Here is an 11340-nt window from a genome sequence, read left to right as displayed (position 1 = left end):
AGGGACCATATTTAGATCTTGATTCAAATAGCAGCAATAGCAAAGAAAACTAAGAAAAAAAATAACTAACTATATTTTTTATATTCTAGGATATTCTGGGGAAAATGAATATAGACTGTTATTACATAGTATGAATGGATTATTTTTAAACTTTTAGCTGTGCTAAAAGTATCATAGTAAAATCCTTATCTATTAGTATTTGGGATAAATAGTACTGTATTTATGGGGGGAAAGTGTTACATAGTTTCTCCTCAGTACTGAAGATGAATTTGGGAGAGAATGTTATTGAAATAAGTTTCCTGATATCATTTATGATGATGATATTCATGTGGCAATAGTTAACCAAGAAAGAAATAAAGTTACACTTAATATATCAGGTAATATCACCACTCTGGCAATCAGAGGGATTTGATAAGTTAATTACTACGGACAGTCCTCACTGCTTTTCATACACATGTGCAATGTATATTAGTATATGTATATATTAATACATGTGTATACATACATGCACATAGACATATATATATATAATTAGTTCTTCTTATTTAGAACTTGATTATTTTTGAAAATTGAAAAGGAACCAAAATCACGACTATTTAAGAAATTTTAATATTAATCTACTGGAAGAAAAGTGAATTTTGGAGTTTGTCCCTGCTTAAAAAAATTTTAATTCCATAAATTTTGACAGTGTTGTAGGCCACCAAAAATAAAAATAAAGAAAAAATGGAATTCTCACAACATTTAAGACTCTTTCATATTTTTATCAAGTCAAATATGTTTTATTTGAGATCTAGTTTTAATGTAACTATTGTCTTAACAATACCATTAAAATTCCTTCTTAATTGGAGAATGAGTACATGTGCAGTTGCTCAGTTGTGTCTGACTCTTTGCAACCCCATCCACTAGGCTCTTCTGTCCATGGGATTATCCAGACAAGAATACTGGTGTGGGTTGCCATTGCCTCTTCCAGGGGATCTTCCTGACTCAGAGATGACACTTGTTTCTCCTGGGGCTCCTGCATTGTCAGGCAATTCTTTACCACTGAGCCACCTGGGAAGCCCTAGTTGGACAATAAAAAAAAAAAAAATGTTTTTGGTATTTTAATACAAATTCAATAAACACTCTGTATGTAGGTACTTTTATAACCCTAACAAGAACTTTAAATAAATGTTTAGACATTATGGGCAAGACTACCAAATGCTGTGATTAATGTTACTAAACAGTTTCTATTATAAACTTCTGTTTTCAGAACATGACATGATTCTGAAAAAGTCTCGGTTTGCACTAAAGTGTCACATGTTTTGCCTCTTTCCCAAGGTGATTATTTTCTCACATGTGGGAGGAAAATCTGTTCCGTTTTTTTCCACAAGTGAGAATGTGGAAAATATATTTTTTCATTGTAAAAATAATTGGCTACTTATTTGTATTTAAAGTAGTTCAAATGGCATACTTATATAACTATTACAAATAATTCTGCACTTTTAATTTTGATTATAAAATTATATAGTCATTGTAGAACCATTCTGAAACAAGAAGCATTTAAAGAAATTTAAAAACCTACACACAGAGATCACCACATTTGATGTAGTTACTATTTCTTTGCCACCTTTAAAAAATATACATACTTAATATTTTAAGATTAGAATAATACATAAATACATAGTAGCAAACCATATTTTTAAATATTCTAAATTGTAATTCTAAATGACTTTATAATAATGCAAGAGCTATAATCATTTAACAAATCATTGATATGAGAACCAGCACTTTGTCTCTAATTTCCCATTATAAAAGTTAGAATATGATATATAACTTATACATGTGTATTTATGTGACTAAATATTTTTTTCAGAAACTTTCTTGACTTAGAAAAGACTGCTTCCTATCAAGGGATTAGCCTATTTAAAATTTTGCATTAGTTTCAGGTGTGCATCCGTGCTTAGTCCCTCATTCATGTCCGACTATTTGCAATCCCATGCACTGCGGCCCACCAGGTTCCTCTCTCAATGGGGACTCTCCAGGCAAGGATAATGGAATTTGTTGCCATGCCCTCTTCCAGGGGATCTCCCTGACACAGGGGTCAAACCCAGGTCTCCAGCATTGCAGGCACATAATTTTTACCATCTGAGCCATCAGGGAAGCCCAAGAATAGAATTGACTGGCTTGATGACCTTGGAAATATTTGTTGAATGTAACATCTACTAAGGCCTTAGTTTCTCAATGTCTATTTGGCAGAAAAGTGTTCTGCAGTCCTGCACACCTGCCTAGGACTGTTACCTGATAAGTAAATTTCTTATTCTTTATTAAATTTTGAAGTGCCATTTATACCACAATTCTGCCTACCCTAATGGTTTTTTTCAAGAGTTTTATACATATGATCAAACTGCCCTCTGAAAATGTTATAGTAATTTATAGCTAAAGCAATACTTCTAATACTACCTACTCAGAATTCTTGAAAATATTGCTACCAAACTATCCTACCACTAGGGCTTCACAGGCGGCATTAGTAGTAAATAACCTGCCTGCCAATGCAGGAAACATAAAGAGATGAGGTTCAATCCCTGGGTCTGGAAAATTCCCTAGAGGAGGGCATGGCAACCCAATCCAGTATTCTTGCCTGGAGAATTCCATGGACAAAGGAGCCTTGCGGACCATGTGGTTGCAAAGAGTCAAGTGTCTTAGGGTGAAGCACATACATGCACCAAATAGAGTAGGAAAGAAATCAAAAGTTTATACTCTTGCAATTTGCTGAGAGTGTATTAAAAGAATATTTGTAAAGATGTGGACCATGTGTAAGGAAACTATAATGAGTAGACCATTGGGAATAGTAATAAAAGAGCTCCACTACCACCTCAGGCCTGAAAGGTCAAGGGAGGGAGGAATTACCTCAATCTGAGAGAGCAAACTGTGTTGAGCCAATGCTTGACAGGAAGTCAGAAAGAAGAAACGGCCTATTTTGATTTTGTCCACATAGCCCAGTCCCCTCAGGCCCCCAAAACAAGGTCAGAGCATGGCTCTGAAGAGAAACTGACAGAGTGGGCACAGTGCACCCAGTTTGCCCCTCGGTGTATAATTTTATTCTTTCCGTGCCTTTGTAAAAGGCACACAAATTCTTTTGGTGTCTCTCTCTATGGTTCAGAGTTGGTGAAAATTCAGTGGTAGTTACATATGCAACCTAAGAGGTGAGTTGCCAGTGTTCTTCACACAAGATAGGGTGTAACAAAGGAAAAACATGCAAATACAACATAGCTGCTTTACTCCTTGCTTCTGTTGTTGTTTATTCACTTAGTCATGTCTGACTCTTGCAATCCCAGGGACTGTAGCCTGGCAGGTTCCTCTGTCCATAGCATTTCCCAGACAAGAACACTGGTGTGGGTTGCCATTTCTTTCTCCAGAGGATCTTATTGAGCCAGGGACTGATCTGCATCTCCTGCCCTGCAAGAAGCTTCTTTACCCCTGAGAGATCAGGGCAGCTCCCCTGCTTCTGTAACTGTTCCTAAATCCTAGGTAATGCTTCCCATATGGGCTTCCCAGATGGCTCAGTGGTACAGAATCTGCTTGCAATGCAGGAGATGCAAGTTAAGTCCCTGGGTGGGAATGATCCCCTGGAGAAGGAAATGGCAACCCACTCCAGTATTATTGCCTTGGAAATCTTATGGACAGAGGAGCCTGCCAGGCTAGAGTCCATAGGGTCTCAAAAGAAACAAACATGACTTCCTAACTAAATAAACAGTTCTACCTGTACATTGGGCTGGCAGCTTGGCTGATGGGATTCTTTGCTTACCCAGGTGAAACTTCACTTTTGTGGAAACTGAATTCTTGGTAATCATGTCTCTTACTGGATTTTGCAATATATCGTTGACCTGAGTTTTACAAAAGTCATAGAAGATATTCTAGTCAGTTTCCTAGGTTCTGAATATATTCATCACTGTTCTGTTTGTATGGCAGCATCCCAATGTGCCTGGTAACTTACCCTAGTCAGTAGTGGACCCGCCTATCTGCTAGCTGGTTAAATTATGAATCTAAAATGAACCAAAGAAAATCTATGTCTGCAGGAAGGGAACTGGAGGAAATAAATAACCTAAACGTCACTCTCTTTCTTGAAAGCTCCAGCAATGTCATGATCTGGCCAAACACCTAAAAGCCAAAAGGCAAAGGTCCACTTAAATATAGACCATGTTTGTTAGCATTATTGAACACAAAGAAGAGGGAAAAAGGTGCAGCATAGATCAGAAGGAAGAAATAATGATAGAACTTGCAAAATCATTCTTAATATCTAATTTTAAATGGTACAACATTCATAACTCAACATATATTTCTCAAATTTTCAAGTCACCCAAAGTTTTTCATGCCTTTATTAATCATTTATTCATCATTGTCTTTGTATGTTTCAAATTTGTGTATTTTTTCTTCATTTCTTTATTTGCAGAAACATCATGATTAGGAATTTTAATTTATCCATTAGTTGACTGATCAATACAATCTGATATTTCATTTCATGAACCTGAGAGAAAAACTTATTTTTAATACTCATCAGTTTGGATCAGTTCAGTCATTCAGTCATGTTTTACTCTTTGCAACCCCGTGGACTGCAGCACGCCAGGCTTCCTTGTCCATCACCAACTCCCGGTGCTTGCTCAAACTCATGTCTGTTGACTCAGTGATGTCATCCCACCATCTCATCCTCTGTCATCCCCTTCTCCTCCTGCTTTTAATCTTTCCCAGCATCAGAGTCTTTTCAAATGAGTCAGTTCTCATCCGATGGCCAAAGTATTGGAGTTTCAGCTTCAGTATCTGTCCTTCCAATGAACATTCAGGACTGATTTCCTTTAGGATGGACTGGTTGGATCTCCTTGCAGTCCAAGGACTCTCAAGAGTCTTCTCCAACATCACAGTTCAAAAGCATCAATTCATCTGCACTCAGCTCTCTTTATAGTCCAGCTCTCACATCCATATACAACTACTGGAAAAACTATAGCTTTGACTAGACGGACCTTTGTTGGCAAAGTAATAACTCTGCTTTTTAGTATGCTATGTTGATCATAGCTTTTCTTCCAAGGAACAAGCTTCTTTTAATATCATGACTGCAGTCACCATTTGCAGTGATTTTGGAGCCCAAGATAATAAAGTCTGTCACTGTTTCCATTGTTTCCCCATCTATTTGCCATGAAATGATAGGACCAGATGCCATGACCTTTGTTTTTTAAACGTTGAGTTTTAAGCTAGCTTTTTCACTCTTCTCTTTCACTTTCATCAATAAGCTCCTCAGTTCCTCTTCACTTTCTGCCAAAAGAGAGTCATCATCTGTGAATCTGAGGTTATTGATATTTCTCCTGGCAACCTTGATTCCAGCTTGTACTTCATTCAGCCCAGCATTTCTTTTGATGTACTCTGCATATAAGTTAAATAAGCAGGGTGACAATATATAACTTTGACATACTACTTTCCCAATTTTGAACCAATCTGTTGTTCCATGTCCAGTTCTAACTATTGCTTCTTGACCTGCATACAGATTTCTCAAGAGGCAGGTAAGGTGGTCTGTTATTTCCATCTCTTGAAGAATTTTCCAAAGTTTGCTGTGATCCACAAAGTAAAAGGCTTTGGTGTAGTCAATAAAGCAGAAGTAGATGTCTCTCTGGAACTCTCTTGATTTTTCCATGATCCAACACAGGTTGCCAATTTGATCTCTGGTTCCTTTGCATTTGCTAAATCTAGTTTGAACATCTAGATGTGCACAGTTTCAGCTTCAGCATCTGTCCTTCCAATGAACACCCAGGACTAATCTCCTTTAGGATGGACTGATTGGATATCCTTGCAGTCCAAGGGACTCTCAAGAGTCTTCTCCAACACCACAATTCAAAAGCATCAATTCTTTAGCACTCAGCTTTCTTCATAGTCCAACTCTTACATCCATACATGACCACTGGAAAAACCATAGCCTTGACTAGATGGACCTTAGTCAGCAAAGTAATGTCTCTGCTTTTGAATATACTATCTAGGTTGGTCGTAACTCTTCTTCCAAGGAATAAGTGTCTTTTAATTTCATCGCTGAGTCACCAGTAATTTTGGAGCCCCCAAAATAAAGTCTGACACTGTTTTCACTGTTTCCCCATCTATTTCCCATGAAGTGATGGGACCAGAAGCCATGATCTTCTTTTTCTGAATGTTGAGCTTTAAGCCAACTTTTTCACTCTCCTCTTTCACTTTCATCAAGAGGCTTTTAAATTCCTCTTCACTTTCTGTCATAAGGGTAGTGTCATCTGCATATCTGAGGTTATTGATATTTCTACCAGCAGTTTTGATTCCAGCTTGTGTTTCTTCCAGCCCAGAGTTTCTCATGATGTACTCTGCATATAAGTTAAATAACCAGGGTGACAATATACAGCCTTGATGTACTCCTTTTCCTATTTGGAACCAGTCTTTTGTTCCATGTCCAGTTCTAACTGTTGCTTCCTGACCTTCATACAGATTTCTCAAGAGGCAGGTCAGGTGGTCTTGTATTCCCATCTTTTTCAGAATTTTCCACAGTCTATTGTGATCTGTACAGAAAGAGATGGGAATACCATCATGCGAAGAGTTGACTCATTGGAAAAGTCTCTGATGCTCGGAGGGATTGGGGGCAGGAGAAGAAGGGGACAACAGAGGATGAGATGGCTGGATGGCATCACTGACTCGATGGATTTGAGTCTGAGTGAACTCCGGGAGTTAGTGATGGACAGGGAGGCCTGGCGTGCTGCGATTCATGGGGTCACAATGGGTCGGACACAACTGATCGACTGAACTGAACACTATCAAAGGCTTTGGCATAGTCAATAAAGCAGAAATAGATGTTTTTCCTAGAACTCTTTTGCTTTTTCCATGATCCAGTGGATGTTGGCAATTTGATCTCTGGTTCCTCTGCCTTTTTAAAACCAGCTTGAACATCAGGAAGTTCATGGTTCATGTATTGCTGAAGCCTGGCTTGGAGAATTTTGAGCATTACTTTACTAGCATGTGAGGTGAGTGCATTGTGTGGTAGTTTGAGCATTCTTTGGCATTGCCTTTCTTTTGGGTTTGAAGGAAAACTGACCTTTTCCAGTCCTGTCACCACTGCTGAGTTTTCCAAATTTGCTGGCATATTGAGTGCAGGACTTTAACAGCATCATCTTTTAGGATTTGAAATAGCTCAACTGGAATTCCATCACCTTCACTAGCTTTGTTCATAGTGATGCTTCCTAAGGCCCACTTGACTTTGCATTCCAGGATGTCTGGTTCTAGGTGAGTGATCACAACATTGTGGTTATCTGGGTCATGAAGAACTTTCATACCTTGCTGCTTAACATAGTGTTTCTGGTATAAGATATTTCTATCCTATAAATAAATTTGGTTTAGGTTGGTTTTCAGAAATTATACTGGGAATCTGTGGCATGTCATAGGCAATCAAATGAATTAAAAATAAATAAATGAGTAGATGTTTTTAGCAACTTGACAGATCCTAAAATTGGGACCTAAGAACAGATTTCCTCCAGCTTAAATAAATGTTCTTTTTTGCCTCTTTTCTCTTTCTACATGGCAGATAAAATATTATTTCCCACTTGCCTACAAACCAACTGAAGCAGAAATTATGTCCTTTGGGGATTTCTTTGGTGATCCTGTGGCTAAGATTCTGTGCTCCCAATGCAGGAAGCCTGGGTTCCAATTCCTGGTCAGGGAAGTAGATCTCACATGCTGCAACTAAGAGTTTCCATGCCACAACTAAGAGTTCTCATGCTGCAACCAGAAAGTATGTGGGCTGCAACCAAGATGCAGCAAAGCCAAATAAATACATTTATTAATTAAATAATAAAAGATGAAATTATGTTTTAACTTTACCTTATCACATGATAGGTGCTTGATATTATTGAATTTTAACTTAATGTGTAATTTATCATAGCATAATTATAAACATGACTTTATTTCCTAATAGAAGACCTGTAGAATTCATTGAGGCTAAAAAAGGAGGTGGTCAATATTTTAGAATTTATGACTATGGTTTTAGCACCACACAATGTTCTGACTTTAAGAATAAAATTTGCCTGTCTAGAGAAAAATATGATTAAAGTAGAATAGTATTATTTATTCCCCTTCAATATTTTCAAGGGAAAAATCCCTTGAAAAATCTCATTCTAGACCTACTGACTAATAACCTAATTTACTGTTTAACCTCCTGACATACAGAGTGCTTTGAACCAATGATGGGCAAAACTCAGCATTGAGATTCCTGTCATTTTAATTCACTAAACTGACATGTTGGTTTTATATTAGTTTTATATTAATCTTTTTTAAGTGTGCTTAGTGTGATTTTGAATGATATAATCTTGTCACTTTTGTTTAATGTGAGAAGTTGAAGGTGGTCTTCAAAGCAAGTAGCCCAAAGAAAATTGCATGTGCCCAAGGCTATTAGAAGGAAATTCTAGAAACCTGGGACTACCAGTTTCTCATTCTCCTTGCATGTTTTGTTTTCTTTATCCTTTTAATTATGATTTTACTCAATGTTAGTTTACATTTGAATTATTATATTAAATTCCTTTAGTACACCAAAAACTGATTTCAATTTTAGGGAGGTAGCTGTAAAATATGAAAAATGCTTAGGAGTTTTGTTTTCGGCTGTCTGAAAGAATATGTTGCTGCTGACCACGTTTTGCAATGACATTACAATCTAAAAGAAAGGGAGTTTGTCTATATAGGATAGATTTAGAACATCAGTCTCCAACCTTTTTGTCACCAAGAACTGGTTCCATGGAAGGTAATTTTTCTGTGGACTTGCGGGTGAAGGTGGTTTGGGGATGATTCAAGTGCATTATATTTATTGTATACTTTATTTCTGTTATTGATACATTGTGATATATAATGAAACAATCATACAGCTTACCACAATTCAGGATCAGTGGGGACTCTGAACTTGTTTTTCTGCAACTAGACAGTCCCATCTATGGGTGATGGGAGACAGGACAGTGACACCGGAAGTGTGTTGCTTATGTCCAGTCTACTCCATAATCTCACTTTGGTTGCCATCATTGCAGAAAACTCTGCTTTACAAAGATAGGATGTTGGAAATGGAAGCAAGCTTTTCAGTGTCTTTGTGGCAATCTCAGGAAAATAAATCCTGTTGCCAAATCAAACATGATTCTGCTCACTTTCAAAGTAAAGCCTATCTACTGACACTGAGTTGCTGTGAAGGAAAGCACAGCATTTATTGCAAGGCATCCAACATGGGGCCACGTATGAAGAATGAGCAGCTCATGCTCAAAAGGCTTGTCTTTCAGGTGTAGGTTTTTAAAGAGAGTGTGAGGGAGTGTCACAGGATATGTGATCAACTCATGCATAGTTCTTTGGTTGGTTGATGGTGAGGTGACAATGGAAACAGTGACAGACTTCATTTTGGGGGGCTCCAAAATCACTGCATTTGTTTACTGCAGCCATGAAATTAAAAGACACTTGCTCCTTGGAATAAAAGTTATGACCAACCTAGACAGTATATTAAAAAGCAGAGACATTACATTGCCAACAAAGGTCCATCTAGTCAAAGCTATTGTTTTTATAGTAGTCATGTATGGATAGGAGAAGGCAGTGGCACCCCACTCTAGTACTCTTGCCTGGAAAATCCCATGGATGGAGGGCCTGGTGGGCTGTAGTCCATGGGGTCCCTAAGAGTCGTACATGACTGAGGGACTTCACTTTCACTTTTCACTTTCATGCATTGGAGAAGGAAATGGCAACCCACTCCAGTATTCTTGTCTGGAGAATCCCAGGGACAGGGGAGCCTGGTGGGCTGCCGTCTATGGGGCCTCGCAGAGTCAGACATGACTGAAGTTACTTAGCAGCAGCAGCAGCAGCAGCATGTATGGATATGAGAGTTGGACTATAAAGTTCGTTCAGGGCTGAAGAATTGATGCTTTTGAACTGCGGTGTTGGAGAAGACACTTGAGAGTCCCTTGGACTGCAAGGAGATCCAACCAGTTTATCCTAAAGGAAACCAGTCCTGAATATTCATTGGGAGGACTGATGCTGAAGCTGAAACTCCAATACTTTGGCCACCTGATGAAAATAACTGACTCATTTTAAAAGACCCTGATGCTTGAGAAAGATTAAAGGCAGGAGGAGAAGGGGATGACAGATGATGAGATGGTTGGATGGCATCACTGACTCATTGGACATGAGTTTGAGTAAACTCTGGGAATTGGTGATGGACAGTGAGGCCTGGCATGCTGCAGTCTATGGGATCTCACAGAATTGGATACGACTGAGCAACTGAACTGAACTGAACTGAAGTAACAGGGTGTTGTTTCCAGAACTTCAATCATCAATCTTCAGGTGCCAACCAGTCTAGGATTTATATGCTAGGGTTTATATCAGCATGAGGTTAACTTCTTACACCTGGTAAGGATTTAGTAACTGCAAAACAACTCAAGAATATGGCTTAGGATATAATAGCCCTTCAATTCAGTTCAGTTTAGTCGCTCAGTCGTGTCCGACTCTTTGCCATACCATGAATCGCAGCACTCCAGTCCTCCCTGTCTATCACCAACTCCCGGAGTTCACTCAGACTCACATCCACCGAGTCAGTGATGCTATTCATATAGCTCATCCTCTGTTGTCCCCTTCTCCTCCTGCCCCCAATCCCTCCCAGCATCAGAGTCTTTTCCAATGAGTCAACTCTTCGCATGAGGTGGCCAAAGTACTGGAGTTTCAGCTTTAGCATCATTCCCTCCAAAGAAATCCCAGGGCTAATCTCCTTCAGAATGGACTGGTTGGATCTCCTTGCAGTCCAAGAGACTCTCAAGAGTCTTCTCCAACACCACAGTTCAAAAGTATCAATTCTTCGGCACTCAGCCTTCTTCACAGTCCAACTCTCACATCCATACATGACCACTGGAAAAACCATAGCCTTGACTAGGTGGACCTTTGTTAGCAAAGTAATGTCTCTGCTTTTTAATATGCTGTCTAGGTTGGTCATAACTTTTCTTCCAAGGAGTAAGCATCTTTTAATTTCATGGCTGCAGTCACCATCTGCAGTGATTTTGGAGCCCCAAAAAATGAAGTCTGACACTGTTTCTCCATCTATTTCCCATGGAATAGGAATGATGGCACCAGATGCCATGGTCTTCATTTTCTGAATGTTGAGCTTTAAGTCAACTTTTTCACTCTTCTCTTTTACTTTCATCAAGAGGCTTTTTAGTTTCTTTTCACTTTCTGCCATATAGCCTTTACGGAGGATCTAAAGGTCTTTGATTTTGTTTTATGGCTTAACTATAATAAAGACCTTTATTATTATTATAAAGGTTTTGATTTTGTTTTATGGCTTAACTATTATTATTTTCC

This window comes from Capricornis sumatraensis, chromosome 18 (assembly GCF_032405125.1).
Source record: "Capricornis sumatraensis isolate serow.1 chromosome 18, serow.2, whole genome shotgun sequence".
Lineage (NCBI taxonomy): Eukaryota > Metazoa > Chordata > Mammalia > Artiodactyla > Bovidae > Capricornis > Capricornis sumatraensis.
This window is presented reverse-complemented; position numbering follows the sequence as displayed.